The sequence below is a fragment of the Pseudophryne corroboree genome, chromosome 11, assembly GCF_028390025.1.
Source record: "Pseudophryne corroboree isolate aPseCor3 chromosome 11, aPseCor3.hap2, whole genome shotgun sequence".
NCBI lineage: Eukaryota > Metazoa > Chordata > Amphibia > Anura > Myobatrachidae > Pseudophryne > Pseudophryne corroboree.
This window is the reverse complement of record NC_086454.1, coordinates 129,863,001-129,884,208: the sequence shown is the minus strand read 5'-3', so window position 1 is coordinate 129,884,208 and position 21,208 is coordinate 129,863,001. Positions and strand designations below refer to the sequence as shown.

Below are 21,208 nucleotides of genomic sequence, written 5' to 3'. Positions count from 1 at the left end.
AATATTTTCTATATAATTCAATTCAAGCAAAGACAGCTAATTTTTGCATTTATTTGATTTTCTGAAAAAGTTATATACTACATGCCTCAATCAAGGATATTGCAAATTTGTAGAATTTTTTTGTGAAAAGTCTACATTGGGACAAAAAGCGACAATAAAATGATAACAGAGATTTGAAATTTGCAGAAGATTTTTTTCCATCACTAAGCAGAATGAACATACATAGTGCTGACGGCAAGGCTCCATAGCTCAGGGGTTAGAGCACTGGTCTTGTAAACCAGGGGTCGTGAGTTCAAATCTCACTGGGGCCTAGTGCTACTTTCTTGTTACTGCTGCTAAAATATAAATTGCAGCTCCCAATGTTGAAATAGTCTGCTCAAGAGCTTTAAGTGAGGAGAACCATTTCAATTTGGTCACACATTTGGATATTCAATTTGTACACAGAGTTATGATGTTCAGTCTAATCTGCAAATTGGTTCCAAGAGCATGTTTTAAAATTATTTTATTGTATTGACTCTGTTCATGCTGATAATCCCATCATAATTTTTCAGTATCATTACAAACTGTAGAAAGAGCTTTTCCATAATTAAACTTTAAAGATAGCAACAATGGTATATACATTGTATTGTACCATGCATGAATCAACTTCATCAGTTGATCCAGAAGAGTTTTGAATTGACAACTGTAGCTGCCAGAAGGCTTTTTTGGTCATGTAAGCATATATAAAGTACAAATGCAAGCATACTCAAGGTAATGACCACTATTGGTCACAAATATCTCAATATAAAGACATTCTGTCATATCATTTTGAAGGCATTCCAGACTAAGGAGCACAAGGTTTGTGAGGCATGGAAAACATGACCAACATTTCCTCAATTTTATATATACACCTATTCAACATACAGCAGCAAACTGAAAGTTTCTTTAAATTGTTTAATAGGTTATTAACTGCATGTCCCAAGCAGGCATTTCAGCAGTGGTCATTTGTTAAAAGTGTATATTTGGAGAATGAGCTACAACTAATAATATCCAATAAGATTACTGAAATTTGAAGAAAATTCTTTTCCACCATAATTCAGACCCCGTATTGGTCACAGTTCTGGCTACTTATGTGGCTCCATAGCTCAGGGGTTAGAGCACTGGTCTCGTAAACCAGGGGTCATGAGGTCCAATCTCACTGGGACCTAGTGTTTCCCAATGTTAAAATAGTCTATGCAATATCTTTAAGTGAGGAGAACCATTTCAATTTGGTCACATATTTGGATGGTTAATTTGGACAAAGACATATGATGTTCAGTATAATCTGCTGATTGGTTACAAGAGCATGTCTAAAACATATTTGTTGCATTTTATTGGGCCGATTCTGTTCATGCTGATAGTTCCAACAAGTTTTTCACTATTATTATGAAACTATGGTAAGAGCTTTCCAATAATTTTACTTTAATGATAGCAAAAAAACACACACATTATGAGGTTTTTAATACTTCTCACCCTGTTGTACACCTGTTCTGTTTCTGCTGACAGGCATGGTATTATCATTTCAGCTCACTACAGGACACTCTAACACAAAGTTGGAGAGCCATTAAAAATATGTCCAACTTTTTCAATATTTTCTATATAATTCAATTCAAGCAAAGACAGCTAATTTTTGCATTTATTTGATTTTCTGAAAAAGTTATATACTACATGCCTCAATCAAGGATATTGCAAATTTGTAGAATTTTTTTGTGAAAAGTCTACATTGGGACAAAAAGCGACAATAAAATGATAACAGAGATTTGAAATTTGCAGAAGATTTTTTTCCATCACTAAGCAGAATGAACATACATAGTGCTGAAGGCAAGGCTCCATAACTCAGGGGTTAGAGCACTGGTCTTGTAAACAAGGGGTCGTGAGATCAAATCTCACTGGGGCCTAGTGCTCCTTTCTTGTTACTGCTGCTAAAATATAAATTGCAGCTCCCAATGTTGAAATAGTCTGCTCAAGAGCTTTAAGTGAGGAGAACCATTTCAATTTGGTCACACATTTGGATATTCAATTTGTACACAGAGTTATGATGTTCAGTCTAATCTGCAAATTGGTTCCAAGAGCATGTCTTAAAATTATTTTATTGTACTGATTCTGTTCATGCTGATAATCCCATCATAATTTTTCAGTATCATTACAAACTGTAGAAAGAGCTTTTCCATAATTAAACTTTAAAGATAGCAACAATGGTATATACATTGTATTGTACCATGCATGAATCAACTTCATCAGTTGATCCAGAAGAGTTTTGAATTGACAACTGTAGCTGCCAGAAGGCTTTTTTGGTCATGTAAGCATATATAAAGTACAAATGCAAGCATACTCAAGGTAATGACCACTATTGGTCACAAATATCTCAATATAAAGACATTCTGTCATATCATTTTGAAGGCATTCCAGACTAAGGAGCACAAGGTTTGTGAGGCATGGAAAACATGACCAACATTTCCTCAATTTTATATATACACCTATTCAACATACAGCAGCAAACTGAAAGTTTCTTTAAATTGTTTAATAGGTTATTAACTGCATGTCCCAAGCAGGCATTTCAGCAGTGGTCATTTGTTAAAAGTGTATATTTGGAGAATGAGCTACAACTAATAATATCCAATAAGATTACTGAAATTTGAAGAAAACTCTTTTCCACCATAATTCAGACCCCGTATTGGTCACAGTTCTGGCTACTTATGTGGCTCCATCTCTCAGGGGTTAGAGCACTGGTCTCGTAAACCAGGGGTCATGAGGTCCAATCTCACTGGGACCTAGTGTTTCCCAATGTTAAAATAGTCTATGCAATATCTTTAAGTGAGGAGAACCATTTCAATTTGGTCACACATTTGGATATTCAATTTGTACACAGAGTTATGATGTTCAGTCTAATCTGCTGATTGGTTACAAGAGCATGTCTAAAACATATTTGTTGCATTTTATTGGGCCGATTCTGTTCATGCTGATAGTTCCAACAAGTTTTTCACTATTATTATGAAACTATGGTAAGAGCTTTCCAATAATTTAACTTTAATGATAGCACAAAAACACACACATTAGGAGGTTTTTAATACTTCTCACCCTGTTGTACACCTGTTCTGTTTCTGCTGACAGGCATGGTATTATCATTTCAGCTCACTACAGGACACTCTAACACAAAGTTGGAGAGCCATTAAAAATATGTCCAACTTTTTCAATATTTTCTATATAATTCAATTCAAGCAAAGACAGCTAATTTTTGCATTTATTTGATTTTCTGAAAAAAGTTATATACTACATGCCTCAATCAAGGATATTGCAAATTTGTAGAATTTTTTTGTGAAAAGTCTACATTGGGACAAAAAGCGACAATAAAATGATAACAGAGATTTGAAATTTGCAGAAGATTTTTTTCCATCACTAAGCAGAATGAACATACATAGTGCTGAAGGCAAGGCTCCATAGCTCAGGGGTTAGAGCACTGGTCTTGTAAACCAGGGGTTGTGAGTTCAAATCTCACTGGGGCCTAGTGCTACTTTCTTGTTACTGCTGCTAAAATATAAATTGCAGCTCCCAATGTTGAAATAGTCTGCTCAAGAGCTTTAAGTGAGGAGAACAATTTCAATTTGGTCACACATTTGGATATTCAATTTGTACACAGAGTTATGATGTTCAGTCTAATCTGCAAATTGGTTACAAGAGCATGTCTTAAAATTATTTTATTGTATTGACTCTGTTCATGCTGATAATCCCATCATCATTTTTCAGTATCATTACAAACTGTAGAAAGAGCTTTTCCATAATTAAACTTTAAAGATAGCAACAATGGTATATACATTGTATTGTACCGTGCATGAATCAACTTCATCAGTTGATCCAGAAGAGTTTTGAATTGACAACTGTAGCTGCCAGAAGGCTTTTTTGGTCATGTAAGCATATATAAAGTACAAATGCAAGCATACTCAAGGTAATGACCACTATTGGTCACAAATATCTCAATATAAAGACATTCTGTCATATCATTTTGAAGGCATTCCAGACTAAGGAGCACAAGGTTTGTGAGGCATGGAAAACATGATCAACATTTCCTCAATTTTATATATACACCTATTCAACATACAGCAGCAAACTGAAAGTTTCTTTAAATTGTTTAATAGGTTATTAACTGCATGTCCCAAGCAGGCATTTCAGCAGTGGTCATTTGTTAAAAGTGTATATTTGGAGAATGAGCTACAACTAATAATATCCAATAAGATTACTGAAATTTGAAGAAAACTCTTTTCCACCATAATTCAGACCCCGTATTGGTCACAGTTCTGGCTACTTATGTGGCTCCATAGCTCAGGGGTTAGAGCACTGGTCTCGTAAACCAGGAGTCATGAGGTCCAATCTCACTGGGACCTAGTGTTTCCCAATGTTAAAATAGTCTATGCAATATCTTTAAGTGAGGAGAACCATTTCAATTTGGTCACATATTTGGATGGTTAATTTGGACAAAGACATATGATGTTCAGTCTAATCTGCTGATTGGTTACAAGAGCATGTCTAAAACATATTTGTTGCATTTTATTGGGCCGATTCTGTTCATGCTGATAGTTCCAACAAGTTTTTCACTATTATTATGAAACTATGGTAAGAGCTTTCCAATAATTTAACTTTAATGATAGCACAAAAACACACACATTAGGAGGTTTTTAATACTTCTCACCCTGTTGTACACCTGTTCTGTTTCTGCTGACAGGCATGGTATTATCATTTCAGCTCACTACAGGACACTCTAACACAAAGTTGGAGAGCCATTAAAAATATGTCCAACTTTTTCAATATTTTCTATATAATTCAATTCAAGCAAAGACAGCTAATTTTTGCATTTATTTGATTTTCTGAAAAAGTTATATACTACATGCCTCAATCAAGGATATTGCAAATTTGTAGAATTTTTTTTTGAAAAGTCTACATTGGGACAAAAAGCGACAATAAAATGATAACAGAGATTTGAAATTTGCAGAAGATTTTTTTCCATCACTAAGCAGAATGAACATACATAGTGCTGAAGGCAAGGCTCCATAGCTCAGGGGTTAGAGCACTGGTCTTGAAAACCAGGGGTCGTCTGACTGGGGCCTAGTGCTACTTTCTTGTTACTGCTGCGAAAATATAAATTGCAGCTCCCAATGTTGAAATAGTCTGCTCAAGAGCTTTAAGTGAGGAGAACCATTTCAATTTGGTCACACATTTGGATATTCAATTTGTACACAGAGTTATGATGTTCAGTCTAATCTGCAAATTGGTTCCAAGAGCATGTCTTAAAATTATTTTATTGTATTGACTCTGTTCATGCTGATAATCCCATCATAAATTTTCAGTATCATTACAAACTGTAGAAAGAGCTTTTCCATAATTAAACTTTAAAGATAGCAACAATGGTATATACATTGTATTGTACCGTGCATGAATCAACTTCATCAGTTGATCCAGAAGAGTTTTGAATTGACAACTGTAGCTGCCAGAAGGCTTTTTTGGTCATGTAAGCATATATAAAGTACAAATGCAAGCATACTCAAGGTAATGACCACTATTGGTCACAAATATCTCAATATAAAGACATTCTGTCATATCATTTTGAAGGCATTCCAGACTAAGGAGCACAAGGTTTGTGAGGCATGGAAAACATGACCAACATTTCCTCAATTTTATATATACACCTATTCAACATACAGCAGCAAACTGAAAGTTTCTTTAAATTGTTTAATAGGTAATTAACTGCATGTCCCAAGCAGGCATTTCAGCAGTGGTCATTTGTTAAAAGTGTATATTTGGAGAATGAGCTACAACTAATAATATCCAATAAGATTACTGAAATTTGAAGAAAACTCTTTTCCACCATAATTCAGACCCCGTATTGGTCACAGTTCTGGCTACTTATGTGGCTCCATAGCTCAGGGGTTAGAGCACTGGTCTCGTAAACCAGGGGTCATGAGGTCCAATCTCACTGGGATCTAGTGTTTCCCAATGTTAAAATAGTCTATGCAATATCTTTAAGTGAGGAGAACCATTTCAATTTGGTCACATATTTGGATGGTTAATTTGGACAAAGACATATGATGTTCAGTCTAATCTGCTGATTGGTTACAAGAGCATGTCTAAAACATATTTGTTGCATTTTATTGGGCCGATTCTGTTCATGCTGATAGTTCCAACAAGTTTTTCACTATTATTATGAAACTATGGTAAGAGCTTTCCAATAATTTTACTTTAATGATAGCAAAAAACACACACATTAGGAGGTTTTTAATACTTCTCACCCTGTTGTACACCTGTTCTGTTTCTGCTGACAGGCATGGTATTATCATTTCAGCTCACTACAGGACACTCTAACACAAAGTTGGAGAGCCATTAAAAATATGTCCAACTTTTTCAATATTTTCTATATAATTCAATTCAAGCAAAGACAGCTAATTTTTGCATTTATTTGATTTTCTGAAAAAGTTATATACTACATGCCTCAATCAAGGATATTGCAAATTTGTAGAATTTTTTTGTGAAAAGTCTACATTGAGACAAAAAGCGACAATAAAATGATAACAGAGATTTGAAATTTGCAGAAGATTTTTTTCCATCACTAAGCAGAATGAACATACATAGTGCTGAAGGCAAGGCTCCATAGCTCAGGGGTTAGAGCACTGGGCTTGTAAACCAGGGGTCGTGAGTTTAAATCTCACTTGGGCCTAGTGCTACTTTCTTGTTACTGCTGCTAAAATATAAATTGCAGCTCCCAATGTTGAAATAGTCTGCTCAAGAGCTTTAAGTGAGGAGAACCATTTCAATTTGGTCACACATTTGGATATTCAATTTGTACACAGAGTTATGATGTTCAGTCTAATCTGCAAATTGGTTCCAAGAGCATGTCTTAAAATTATTTTATTGTACTGATTCTGTTCATGCTGATAATCCCATCATAATTTTTCAGTATCATTACAAACTGTAGAAAGTGCTTTTCCATAATTAAACTTTAAAGATAGCAACAATGGTATATACATTGTATTAATCTGTATTGTACCGTACAGGAATCAACTTCATCAGTTGATCCAGAAGAGTTTTGAATTGACAACTGTAGCTGCCAGAAGGCTTTTTTAGTCATGTAAGCATATATAAAGTACAAATGCAAGCATACTCAAGGTAATGACCACTATTGGTCACAAATATCTCAATATAAAGACATTCTGTCATATCATTTTGAAGGCATTCCAGACTAAGGAGCACAAGGTTTGTGAGGCATGGAAAACATGACCAACATTTCCTAAATTTTATATATACACCTATTCAACATACAACAGCAAACTGAAAGTTTCTTTAAATTGTTTAATAGGTTATTAACTGCATGTCCCAAGCAGGCATTTCAGCAGTGGTCATTTGTTAAAAGTGTATATTTGGAGAATGAGCTACAACTAATAATATCCAATAAGATTACTGAAATTTGAAGAAAACTCTTTTCCACCATAATTCAGACCCCGTATTGGTCACAGTTCTGGCTACTTATGTGGCTCCATCTCTCAGGGGTTAGAGCACTGGTCTCGTAAACCAGGGGTCATGAGGTCCAATCTCACTGGGACCTAGTGTTTCCCAATGTTAAAATAGTCTATGCAATATCTTTAGGTGAGGAGAACCATTTCAATTTGGTCACACATTTGGATATTCAATTTGTACACAGAGTTATGATGTTCAGTCTAATCTGCTGATTGGTTACAAGAGCATGTCTAAAACATATTTGTTGCATTTTATTGGGCCGATTCTGTTCATGCTGATAGTTCCAACAAGTTTTTCACTATTATTATGAAACTATGGTAAGAGCTTTCCAATAATTTAACTTTAATGATAGCACAAAAACACACACATTAGGAGGTTATTAATACTTCTCACCCTGTTGTACACCTGTTCTGTTTCTGCTGACAGGCATGGTATTATCATTTCAGCTCACTACAGGACACTCTAACACAAAGTTGGAGAGCCATTAAAAATATGTCCAACTTTTTCAATATTTTCTATATAATTCAATTCAAGCAAAGACAGCTAATTTTTGCATTTATTTGATTTTCTGAAAAAGTTATATACTACATGCCTCAATCAAGGATATTGCAAATTTGTAGAATTTTTTTGTGAAAAGTCTACATTGGGACAAAAAGCGACAATAAAATGATAACAGAGATTTGAAATTTGCAGAAGATTTTTTTCCATCACTAAGCAGAATGAACATACATAGTGCTGAAGGCAAGGCTCCATAGCTTAGGGGTTAGAGCACTGGTCTTGTAAACCAGGGGTCGTGAGTTCAAATCTCACTGGGGCCTAGTGCTACTTTCTTGTTACTGCTGCTAAAATATAAATTGCAGCTCCCAATGTTGAAATAGTCTGCTCAAGAGCTTTAAGTGAGGAGAACCATTTCAATTTGGTCACACATTTGGATATTCAATTTGTACACAGAGTTATGATGTTCAGTCTAATCTGCAAATTGGTTCCAAGAGCATGTCTTAAAATTATTTTATTGTATTGACTCTGTTCATGCTGATAATCCCATCATAATTTTTCAGTATCATTACAAACTGTAGAAAGAGCTTTTCCATAATTAAACTTTAAAGATAGCAACAATGGTATATACATTGTATTGTACCGTGCAGGAATCAACTTCATCAGTTGATCCAGAAGAGTTTTGAATTGACAACTGTAGCTGCCAGAAGGCTTTTTTGGTCATGTAAGCATATATAAAGTACAAATGCAAGCATACTCAAGGTAATGACCACTATTGGTCACAAATATCTCAATATAAAGACATTCTGTCATATCATTTTGAAGGCATTCCAGACTAAGGAGCACAAGGTTTGTGAGGCATGGAAAACATGACCAACATTTCCTCAATTTTATATATACACCTATTCAACATACAACAGCAAACTGAAAGTTTCTTTAAATTGTTTAATAGGTTATTAACTGCATGTCCCAAGCAGGCATTTCAGCAGTGGTCATTTGTTAAAAGTGTATATTTGGAGAATGAGCTACAACTAATAATATCCAATAAGATTACTGAAATTTGAAGAAAACTCTTTTCCACCATAATTCAGACCCCGTATTGGTCACAGCTCTGGCTACTTATGTGGCTCCATAGCTCAGGGGTTAGAGCACTGGTCTCGTAAACCAGGGGTCATGAGGTCCAATCTCACTGGGACCTAGTGTTTCCCAATGTTAAAATAGTCTATGCAATATCTTTAAGTGAGGAGAACCATTTCAATTTGGTCACATATTTGGATGGTTAATTTGGACAAAGACATATGATGTTCATTCTAATCTGCTGATTGGTTACAAGAGCATGTCAAAAACATATTTGTTGCATTTTATTGGGCCGATTCTGTTCATGCTAATAGTTCCAGCAAGTTTTTCACTATTATTATGAAACTATGGTAAGAGCTTTCCAATAATTTTACTTTAATGATAGCAAAAAAACACACACATTAGGAGGTTTTTAATACTTCTCACCCTGTTGTACACCTGTTCTGTTTCTGCTGACAGGCATGGTATTATCATTTCAGCTCACTACAGGACACTCTAACACAAAGTTGGAGAGCCATTAAAAATATGTCCAACTTTTTCAATATTTTCTATATAATTCAATTCAAGCAAAGACGGCTAATTTTTGCATTTATTTGATTTTCTGAAAAAGTTATATACTACATGCCTCAATCAAGGATATTGCAAATTTGTAGAATTTTTTGTGAAAAGTCTACATTGGGACAAAAAGCGACAATAAAATAATAACAGAGATTTGAAATTTGCAGAAGATTTTTTTCCATCACTAAGCAGAATGAACATACATAGTGCTGAAGGCAAGTCTCCATAGCTCAGGGGTTAGAACACTGGTCTTGTAAACCAGCGGTTGTGAGTTCAAATCTCACTGGGGCCTAGTGCTACTTTCTTGTTACTGCTGCTAAAATATAAATTGCAGCTCCCAATGTTGAAATAGTCTGCTCAAGAGCTTTAAGTGAGGAGAACCATTTCAATTTGGTCACACATTTGTATATTCAATTTGTACACAGAGTTATGATGTTCAGTCTAATCTGCAAATTGGTTCCAAGAGCATGTCTTAAAATTATTTTATTGTACTGATTCTGTTCATGCTGATAATCCCATCATAATTTTTCAGTATCATTACAAACTGTAGAAAGAGCTTTTCCATAATTAAACTTTAAAGATAGCAACAATGGTATATACATCGTATTAATCTGTATTGTACCGTGCAGGAATCAACTTCATCAGTTGATCCAGAAGAGTTTTGAATTGACAACTGTAGCTGCCAGAAGGCTTTTTTGGTCATGTAAGCATATATAAAGTACAAATGCAAGCATACTCAAGGTAATGACCACTATTGGTCACAAATATCTCAATATAAAGACATTCTGTCATATCATTTTGAAGGCATTCCAGACTAAGGAGCACAAGGTTTGTGAGGCATGGAAAACATGACCAACATTTCCTCAATTTTATATATACACATATTCAACATACAACAGCAAACTGAAAGTTTCTTTAAATTGTTTAATAGGTTATTAACTGCATGTCCCAAGCAGGCATTTCAGCAGTGGTCATTTGTTAAAAGTGTATATTTGGAGAATGAGCTACAACTAATAATATCCAATAAGATTACTGAAATTTGAAGAAAACTCTTTTCCACCATAATTCAGACCCCGTATTGGTCACAGTTCTGGCTACTTATGTGGCTCCATCTCTCAGGGGTTAGAGCACTGGTCTCGTAAACCAGGGGTCATGAGGTCCAATCTCACTGGGACCTAGTGTTTCCCAATGTTAAAATAGTCTATGCAATATCTTTAAGTGAGGAGAACCATTTCAATTTGGTCACATATTTGGATGGTTAATTTGGACTAAGACATATGATGTTCAGTCTAATCTGCTGATTGGTTACAAGAGCATGTCTAAAACATATTTGTTGCATTTTATTGACCCGATTCTGTTCATGCTGATAGTTCCAACAAGTTTTTCACTATTATTATGAAACTATGGTAAGAGCTTTCCAATAATTTTACTTTAATGATAGCAAAAAAACACACACATTAGGAGGTTTTTAATACTTCTCACCCTGTTGTACACCTGTTCTGTTTCTGCTGACAGGCATGGTATTATCATTTCAGCTCACTACAGGACACTCTAACACAAAGTTGGAGAGCCATTAAAAATATGTCCAACTTTTTCAATATTTTCTATATAATTCAATTCAAGCAAAGACAGCTAATTTTTGCATTTATTTGATTTTCTGAAAAAGTTATATACTACATGCCTCAATCAAGGATATTGCAAATTTGTAGAATTTTTTTGTGAAAAGTCTACATTGGGACAAAAAGCGACAATAAAATGATAACAGAGATTTGAAATTTGCAGAAGATTTTTTTCCATCACTAAGCAGAATGAATATACATAGTGCTGAAGGCAAGGCTCCATAGCTCAGGGGTTGGAGCACTGTAAACCAGGGGTCGTGAGTTCAAATCTGACTGGGGCCTAGTGCTACTTTCTTGTTACTGCTGCTAAAATATAAATTGCAGCTCCCAATGTTGAAATAGTCTGCTCAAGAGCTTTAAGTGAGGAGAACCATTTCAATTTGGTCACACATTTGGATATTCAATTTGTACACAGAGTTATGATGTTCAGTCTAATCTGCAAATTGGTTCCAAGAGCATGTCTTAAAATTATTTTATTGTATTGACTCTGTTCATGCTGATAATCCCATCATAATTTTTCAGTATCATTACAAACTGTAGAAAGAGCTTTTCCATAATTAAACTTTAAAGATAGCAACAATGGTATATACATTGTATTGTACCGTGCAGGAATCAACTTCATCAGTTGATCCAGAAGAGTTTTGAATTGACAACTGTAGCTGCCAGAAGGCTTTTTTGGTCATGTAAGCATATATAAAGTACAAATGCAAGCATACTCAAGGTAATGACCACTATTGGTCACAAATATCTCAATATAAAGACATTCTGTCATATCATTTTGAAGGCATTCCAGACTAAGGAGCACAAGGTTTGTGAGGCATGGAAAACATGACCAACATTTCCTCAATTTTATATATACACCTATTCAACATACAACAGCAAACTGAAAGTTTCTTTAAATTGTTTAATAGGTTATTAACTGCATGTCCCAAGCAGGCATTTCAGCAGTGGTCATTTGTTAAAAGTGTATATTTGGAGAATGAGCTACAACTAATAATATCCAATAAGATTACTGAAATTTGAAGAAAACTCTTTTCCACCATAATTCAGACCCCGTATTGGTCACAGTTCTGGCTACTTATGTGGCTCCATCTCTCAGGGGTTAGAGCACTGGTCTCGTAAACCAGGGGTCATGAGGTCCAATCTCACTGGGACCTAGTGTTTCCCAATGTTAAAATAGTCTATGCAATATCTTTAAGTGAGGAGAACCATTTCAATTTGGTCACACATTTGGATATTCAATTTGTACACAGAGTTATGATGTTCAGTCTAATCTGCTGATTGGTTACAAGAGCATGTCAAAAACATAATTGTTGCATTTTATTGGGCCGATTCTGTTCATGCTGATAGTTCCAACAAGTTTTTCACTATTATTATGAAACTATGGTAAGAGCTTTCCAATAATTTTACTTTAATGATAGCAAAAAAACACACACATTAGGAGGTTTTTAATACTTCTCACCCTGTTGTACACCTGTTCTGTTTCTGCTGACAGGCATGGTATTATCATTTCAGCTCACTACAGGACACTCTAACACAAAGTTGGAGAGCCATTAAAAATATGTCCAACTTTTTCAATATTTTCTATATAATTCAATTCAAGCAAAGACAGCTAATTTTTGCATTTATTTGATTTTCTGAAAAAGTTATATACTACATGCCTCAATCAAGGATATTGCAAATTTGTAGAATTTTTTTGTGAAAAGTCTACATTGGGACAAAAAGCGACAATAAAATGATAACAGAGATTTGAAATTTGCAGAAGATTTTTTTCCATCACTAAGCAGAATGAACATACATAGTGCTGAAGGCAAGGCTCCATAACTCAGGGGTTAGAGCACTGGTCTTGTAAACCAGGGGTCGTGAATTCAAATCTCACTGGGGCCTAGTGCTACTTTCTTGTTACTGCTGCTAAAATATAAGTTGCAGCTCCCAATGTTGAAATAGTCTGCTCAAGAGCTTTAAGTGAGGAGAACCATTTCAATTTGGTCACACATTTGGATATTCAATTTGTACACAGAGTTATGATGTTCAGTCTAATCTGCAAATTGGTTCCAAGAGCATGTCTTAAAATTATTTTATTGTATTGACTCTGTTCATGCTGATAATCCCATCATAATTTTTCAGTATCATTACAAACTGTAGAAAGAGCTTTTTCATAATTAAACTTTAAAGATAGCAACAATGGTATATACATTGTATTGTACCGTGCAGGAATCAACTTCATCAGTTGATCCAGAAGAGTTTTGAATTGACAACTGTAGCTGCCAGAAGGCTTTTTTGGTCATGTAAGCATATATAAAGTACAAATGCAAGCATACTCAAGGTAATGACCACTATTGGTCACAAATATCTCAATATAAAGACATTCTGTCATATCATTTTGAAGGCATTCCAGACTAAGGAGCACAAGGTTTGTGAGGCATGGAAAACATGACCAACATTTCCTCAATTTTATATATACACATATTCAACATACAACAGCAAACTGAAAGTTTCTTTAAATTGTTTAATAGGTTATTAACTGCATGTCCCAAGCAGGCATTTCAGCAGTGGTCATTTGTTAAAAGTGTATATTTGGAGAATGAGCTACAACTAATTGTTAGGGTCTCCTGCCCTGTGCTGCCACGTCGTCATGGCAACCGGGAGACAAGTGCTAGTGGAGTAACCTGAGCGCAGCTGATACTCCGGTTCGGGTCTTTTGCTGTGCAGTGGTTATAGGCTCTGTGCACGGCAGGGGATCCGGTGCTGGTTTTTGTGCTCACAGTCTGTGAGGTCTGAGTGGGGCGTGGACAGCACCTGCTTTATAAGGCCTCTTTTCAGGGTAAGCAGATGCTGCTGAATCTCTGTTGGTTAGTCAGTTCATGAAAGTTAGCCAGTACTGTGTAGCTTTGTATTTGTTTGTTGCTTACTGCAAATAGGCCTGGGGATTTGGTATTACACTCTGCCAATCCAGACCTAGCAGTAAGACTGGAGTCAGTCGTTTAGCTTGCTGGGGTTCTGTTATTACTCTGTGAACTTAGCAAGTTTGCGGCTGTATTCTAACACTTGCCTGTCTAATCCTGTCTCACTGTGCTAGGTGTCAGGGGTCAGTTTAGTGGCAGTAAGCTTAAACCTGTGCACTGCAAGTGAGAATCAGGATTGTGGAGGCTCTCCTTGTGTCTATCATTCCATCTCTGACCAAGGAGTTTACTGCCACACCCGTTGGTAACCCTTTAGGGTTTTGCTGTTGCCCTTAGCAACAGCATTTCGGGTTCTCTACGTATTAAAACACAACATCTTGCTTTTTACATCTGAGCAGTTCTAATACAAGGGAGATACCCAGTTCCTTAGCCTCTGGGCTTCTCTGTTCACTGTGTGTGTATTTTGTTACCCTATCACCTTCTGTGTACGTTATGTCATATTCCCCAGTTTGTCTGTGAGTCCATTTGTTTTGCATAACAGTTCAAACACCAGTACATTCCTGCAGACACTGGAGTGCATAACAGTTCTGACACTAGTACTTTCCTGCAGGCACTGGTGTGCATAACACTAATAATATCCAATAAGATTACTGAAATTTGAAGAAAACTCTTTTCCACCATAATTCAGACCCCGTATTGGTCACAGTTCTGGCTACTTATGTGGCTCCATCTCTCAGGGGTTAGAGCACTGGTCTCGTAAACCAGGGGTCATGAGGTCCAATCTCACTGGGACCTAGTGTTTCCCAATGTTAAAATAGTCTATGCAATATCTTTAAGTGAGGAGAACCATTTCAATTTGGTCACATATTTGGATGGTTAATTTGGACTAAGACATATGATGTTCAGTCTAATCTGCTGATTGGTTACAAGAGCATGTCTAAAACATATTTGTTGCATTTTATTGACCCGATTCTGTTCATGCTGATAGTTCCAACAAGTTTTTCACTATTATTATGAAACTATGGTAAGAGCTTTCCAATAATTTTACTTTAATGATAGCAAAAAAACACACACATTAGGAGGTTTTTAATACTTCTCACCCTGTTGTACACCTGTTCTGTTTCTGCTGACAGGCATGGTATTATCATTTCAGCTCACTACAGGACACTCTAACACAAAGTTGGAGAGCCATTAAAAATATGTCCAACTTTTTCAATATTTTCTATATAATTCAATTCAAGCAAAGACAGCTAATTTTTGCATTTATATGATTTTCTGAAAAAGTTATATACTACATGCCTCAATCAAGGATATTGCAAATTTGTAGAATTTTTTTGTGAAAAGTCTACATTGGGACAAAAAGCGACAATAAAATGATAACAGAGATTTGAAATTTGCAGAAGATTTTTTTCCATCACTAAGCAGAATGAACATACATAGTGCTGAAGGCAAGGCTCCATAACTCAGGGGTTAGAGCACTGGTCTTGTAAACCAGGGGTCGTGAGTTCAAATCTCACTTGGGCCTAGTGTTACTTTCTTGTTACTGCTGCTAAAATATAAATTGCAGCTCCCAATGTTGAAATAGTCTGCTCAAGAGCTTTAAGTGAGGAGTACCATTTCAATTTGGTCACACATTTGGATATTCAATTTGTACACAGAGTTATGATGTTCAGTCTAATCTGCAAATTGGTTCCAAGAGCATGTCTTAAAATTATTTTATTGTATTGACTCTGTTCATGCTGATAATCCCATCATAATTTTTCAGTATCATTACAAACTGTAGAAAGAGCTTTTCCATAATTAAACTTTAAAGATAGCAACAATGGTATATACATTGTATTGTACCGTGCAGGAATCAACTTCATCAGTTGATCCAGAAGAGTTTTGAATTGACAACTGTAGCTGCCAGAAGGCTTTTTTGGTCATGTAAGCATATATAAAGTACAAATGCAAGCATACTCAAGGTAATGACCACTATTGGTCACAAATATCTCAATATAAAGACATTCTGTCATATCATTTTGAAGGCATTCCAGACTAAGGAGCACAAGGTTTGTGAGGCATGGAAAACATGACCAACATTTCCTCAATTTTATATATACACCTATTCAACATACAACAGCAAACTGAAAGTTTCTTTAAATTGTTTAATAGGTTATTAACTGCATGTCCCAAGCAGGCATTTCAGCAGTGGTCATTTGTTAAAAGTGTATATTTGGAGAATGAGCTACAACTAATAATATCCAATAAGATTACTGAAATTTGAAGAAAACTCTTTTCCACCATAATTCAGACCCCGTATTGGTCACAGCTCTGGCTACTTATGTGGCTCCATAGCTCAGGGGTTAGAGCACTGGTCTCGTAAACCAGGGGTCATGAGGTCCAATCTCACTGGGACCTAGTGTTTCCCAATGTTAAAATAGTCTATGCAATATCGTTAAGTGAGGAGAACCATTTCAATTTGGTCACATATTTGGATGGTTAATTTGGACAAAGACATATGATGTTCATTCTAATCTGCTGATTGGTTACAAGAGCATGTCAAAAACATATTTGTTGCATTTTATTGGGCCGATTCTGTTCATGCTAATAGTTCCAGCAAGTTTTTCACTATTATTATGAAACTATGGTAAGAGCTTTCCAATAATTTTACTTTAATGATAGCAAAAAAACACACACATTAGGAGGTTTTTAATACTTCTCACCCTGTTGTACACCTGTTCTGTTTCTGCTGACAGGCATGGTATTATCATTTCAGCTCACTACAGGACACTCTAACACAAAGTTGGAGAGCCATTAAAAATATGTCCAACTTTTTCAATATTTTCTATATAATTCAATTCAAGCAAAGACAGCTAATTTTTGCATTTATTTGATTTTCTGAAAAAGTTATATACTACATGCCTCAATCAAGGATATTGCAAATTTGTAGAATTTTTTTGTGAAAAGTCTACATTGGGACAAAAAGCGACAATAAAATGATAACAGAGATTTGAAATTTGCAGAAGATTTTTTTCCATCACTAAGCAGAATGAACATACATAGTGCTGAAGGCAAGGCTCCATAACTCAGGGGTTAGAGCACTGGTCTTGTAAACCAGGGGTCGTGAGTTCAAATCTCACTTGGGCCTAGTGTTACTTTCTTGTTACTGCTGCTAAAATATAAATTGCAGCTCCCAATGTTGAAATAGTCTGCTCAAGAGCTTTAAGTGAGGAGTACAATTTCAATTTGGTCACACATTTGGATATTCAATTTGTACACAGAGTTATGATGTTCAGTCTAATCTGCAAATTGGTTCCAAGAGCATGTCTTAAAATTATTTTATTGTATTGACTCTGTTCATGCTGATAATCCCATCATAATTTTTCAGTATCATTACAAACTGTAGAAAGAGCTTTTCCATAATTAAACTTTAAAGATAGCAACAATGGTATATACATTGTATTGAACCGTGCAGGAATCAACTTCATCAGTTGATCCAGAAGAGTTTTGAATTGACAACTGTAGCTGCCAGAAGGCTTTTTTGGTCATGTAAGCATATATAAAGTACAAATGCAAGCATACTCAAGGTAATGACCACTATTGGTCACAAATATCTCAATATAAAGACATTCTGTCATATCATTTTGAAGGCATTCCAGACTAAGGAGCACAAGGTTTGTGAGGCATGGAAAACATGACCAACATTTCCTCAATTTTATATATACACATATTCAACATACAACAGCAAACTGAAAGTTTCTATAAATTTTTTAATAGGTTATTAACTGCATGTCCCAAGCAGGCATTTCAGCAGTGGTCATTTGTTAAAAGTGTATATTTGGAGAATGAGCTACAACTAATAATATCCAATAAGATTACTGAAATTTGAAGAAAACTCTTTTCCACCATAATTCAGACCCCGTATTGGTCACAGTTCTGGCTACTTATGTGGCTCCATCTCTCAGGGGTTAGAGCACTGGTCTCGTAAACCAGGGGTCATGAGGTCCAATCTCACTGGGACCTAGTGTTTCCCAATGTTAAAATAGTCTATGCAATATCTTTAAGTGAGGAGAACCATTTCAATTTGGTCACACATTTGGATATTCAATTTGTACACAGAGTTATGATGTTCAGTCTAATCTGCTGATTGGTTACAAGAGCATGTCTAAAACATATTTGTTGCATTTTATTGGGCCGATTCTGTTCATGCTGATAGTTCCAACAAGTTTTTCACTATTATTATGAAACTATGGTAAGAGCTTTCCAATAATTTTACTTTAATGATAGCAAAAAAACACACACATTAGGAGGTTTTTAATACTTCTCACCCTGTTGTACACCTGTTCTGTTTCTGCTGACAGGCATGGTATTATCATTTCAGCTCACTACAGGACACTCTAACACAAAGTTGGAGAGCCATTAAAAATATGTCCAACTTTTTCAATATTTTCTATATAATTCAATTCAAGCAAAGACAGCTAATTTTTGCATTTATTTGATTTTCTGAAAAAGTTATATACTACATGCCTCAATCAAGGATATTGCAAATTTGTAGAATTTTTTTGTGAAAAGTCTACATTGGGACAAAAAGCGACAATAAAATGATAACAGAGATTTGAAATTTGCAGAAGATTTTTTTCCATCACTAAGCAGAATGAACATACATAGTGCTGAAGGCAAGGCTCCATAACTCAGGGGTTAGAGCACTGGTCTTGTAAACCAGGGGTCGTGAATTCAAATCTCACTGGGGCCTAGTGCTACTTTCTTGTTACTGCTGCTAAAATATAAGTTGCAGCTCCCAATGTTGAAATAGTCTGCTCAAGAGCTTTAAGTGAGGAGAACCATTTCAATTTGGTCACACATTTGGATATTCAATTTGTACACAGAGTTATGATGTTCAGTCTAATCTGCAAATTGGTTCCAAGAGCATGTCTTAAAATTATTTTATTGTATTGACTCTGTTCATGCTGATAATCCCATCATAATTTTTCAGTATCATTACAAACTGTAGAAAGAGCTTTTTCATAATTAAACTTTAAAGATAGCAACAATGGTATATACATTGTATTGTACCGTGCAGGAATCAACTTCATCAGTTGATCCAGAAGAGTTTTGAATTGACAACTGTAGCTGCCAGAAGGCTTTTTTGGTCATGTAAGCATATATAAAGTACAAATGCAAGCATACTCAAGGTAATGACCACTATTGGTCACAAATATCTCAATATAAAGACATTCTGTCATATCATTTTGAAGGCATTCCAGACTAAGGAGCACAAGGTTTGTGAGGCATGGAAAACATGACCAACATTTCCTCAATTTTATATATACACCTATTCAACATACAACAGCAAACTGAAAGTTTCTTTAAATTGTTTAATAGGTTATTAACTGCATGTCCCAAGCAGGCATTTCAGCAGTGGTCATTTGTTAAAAGTGTATATTTGGAGAATGAGCTACAACTAATAATATCCAATAAGATTACTGAAATTTGAAGAAAACTCTTTTCCACCATAATTCAGACCCCGTATTGGTCATAGCTCTGGCTACTTATGTGGCTCCATAGCTCAGGGGTTAGAGCACTGGTCTCGTAAACCAGGGGTCATGAGGTCCAATCTCACTGGGACCTAGTGTTTCCCAATGTTAAAATAGTCTATGCAATATCGTTAAGTGAGGAGAACCATTTCAATTTGGTCACATATTTGGATGGTTAATTTGGACAAAGACATATGATGTTCATTCTAATCTGCTGATTGGTTACAAGAGCATGTCAAAAACATATTTGTTGCATTTTATTGGGCCGATTCTGTTCATGCTAATAGTTCCAGCAAGTTTTTCACTATTATTATGAAACTATGGTAAGAGCTTTCCAATAATTTTACTTTAATGATAGCAAAAAAACACACACATTAGGAGGTTTTTAATACTTCTCACCCTGTTGTACACCTGTTCTGTTTCTGCTGACAGGCATGGTATTATCATTTCAGCTCACTACAGGACACTCTAACACAAAGTTGGAGAGCCATTAAAAATATGTCCAACTTTTTCAATATTTTCTATATAATTCAATTCAAGCAAAGACGGCTAATTTTTGCATTTATTTGATTTTCTGAAAAAGTTATATACTACATGCCTCAATCAAGGATATTGCAAATTTGTAGAATTTTTTGTGAAAAGTCTACATTGGGACAAAAAGCGACAATAAAATAATAACAGAGATTTGAAATTTGCAGAAGATTTTTTTCCATCACTAAGCAGAATGAACATACATAGTGCTGAAGGCAAGTCTCCATAGCTCAGGGGTTAGAACACTGGTCTTGTAAACCAGCGGTTGTGAGTTCAAATCTCACTGGGGCCTAGTGCTACTTTCTTGTTACTGCTGCTAAAATATAAATTGCAGCTCCCAATGTTGAAATAGTCTGCTCAAGAGCTTTAAGTGAGGAGAATCATTTCAATTTGGTCACACATTTGTATATTCAATTTGTACACAGAGTTATGATGTTCAGTCTAATCTGCAAATTGGTTCCAAGAGCATGTCTTAAAATTATTTTATTGTACTGATTCTGTTCATGCTGATAATCCCATCATAATTTTTCAGTATCATTACAAACTGTAGAAAGAGCTTTTCCATAATTAAACTTTAAAGATAGCAACAATGGTATATACATCGTATTAATCTGTATTGTACCGTGCAGGAATCAACTTCATCAGTTGATCCAGAAGAGTTTTGAATTGACAACTGTAGCTGCCAGAAGGCTTTTTTGGTCATGTAAGCATATATAAAGTACAAATGCAAGCATACTCAAGGTAATGACCACTATTGGTCACAAATATCTCAATATAAAGACATTCTGTCATATCATTTTGAAGGCATTCCAGACTAAGGAGCACAAGGTTTGTGAGGCATGGAAAACACGACCAACATTTCCTCAATTTTATATATACACCTATTCAACATACAACAGCAAACTGAAAGTTTCTTTAAATTGTTTAATAGGTTATTAACTGCATGTCCCAAGCAGGCATTTCAGCAGTGGTCATTTGTTAAAAGTGTATA

General features: G+C 35.4%; 11 non-coding genes across 11 annotated transcripts; all 11 read left to right on the top strand.

The window, feature by feature from the left end:
• The first annotated feature begins 238 nt into the window (after positions 1–238).
• On the top strand, positions 239–311 carry TRNAT-UGU (transfer RNA threonine (anticodon UGU)). The gene has a single exon. It is a non-coding gene; the product is annotated as a tRNA-Thr (tRNA).
• A 1,532-nt stretch (positions 312–1,843) lies between these two features.
• Positions 1,844–1,916, top strand: TRNAT-UGU (transfer RNA threonine (anticodon UGU)). The gene has a single exon. It is a non-coding gene; the product is annotated as a tRNA-Thr (tRNA).
• Positions 1,917–3,449: 1,533 nt separating this feature from the next.
• On the top strand, positions 3,450–3,522 carry TRNAT-UGU (transfer RNA threonine (anticodon UGU)). Its single transcript has one exon. It is a non-coding gene; the product is annotated as a tRNA-Thr (tRNA).
• Positions 3,523–6,648: 3,126 nt separating this feature from the next.
• TRNAT-UGU (transfer RNA threonine (anticodon UGU)) lies at positions 6,649–6,721 on the top strand. Its single transcript has one exon. It is a non-coding gene; the product is annotated as a tRNA-Thr (tRNA).
• A 1,542-nt stretch (positions 6,722–8,263) lies between these two features.
• TRNAT-UGU (transfer RNA threonine (anticodon UGU)) lies at positions 8,264–8,336 on the top strand. The gene has a single exon. It is a non-coding gene; the product is annotated as a tRNA-Thr (tRNA).
• Positions 8,337–9,867: 1,531 nt separating this feature from the next.
• Positions 9,868–9,940, top strand: TRNAT-UGU (transfer RNA threonine (anticodon UGU)). Its single transcript has one exon. It is a non-coding gene; the product is annotated as a tRNA-Thr (tRNA).
• A 3,141-nt stretch (positions 9,941–13,081) lies between these two features.
• Positions 13,082–13,154, top strand: TRNAT-UGU (transfer RNA threonine (anticodon UGU)). Its single transcript has one exon. It is a non-coding gene; the product is annotated as a tRNA-Thr (tRNA).
• A 2,468-nt stretch (positions 13,155–15,622) lies between these two features.
• TRNAT-UGU (transfer RNA threonine (anticodon UGU)) lies at positions 15,623–15,695 on the top strand. The gene has a single exon. It is a non-coding gene; the product is annotated as a tRNA-Thr (tRNA).
• Positions 15,696–17,227: 1,532 nt separating this feature from the next.
• TRNAT-UGU (transfer RNA threonine (anticodon UGU)) lies at positions 17,228–17,300 on the top strand. The gene has a single exon. It is a non-coding gene; the product is annotated as a tRNA-Thr (tRNA).
• A 1,532-nt stretch (positions 17,301–18,832) lies between these two features.
• On the top strand, positions 18,833–18,905 carry TRNAT-UGU (transfer RNA threonine (anticodon UGU)). The gene has a single exon. It is a non-coding gene; the product is annotated as a tRNA-Thr (tRNA).
• Positions 18,906–20,436: 1,531 nt separating this feature from the next.
• On the top strand, positions 20,437–20,509 carry TRNAT-UGU (transfer RNA threonine (anticodon UGU)). Its single transcript has one exon. It is a non-coding gene; the product is annotated as a tRNA-Thr (tRNA).
• The last annotated feature ends 699 nt before the right edge of the window (positions 20,510–21,208 follow it).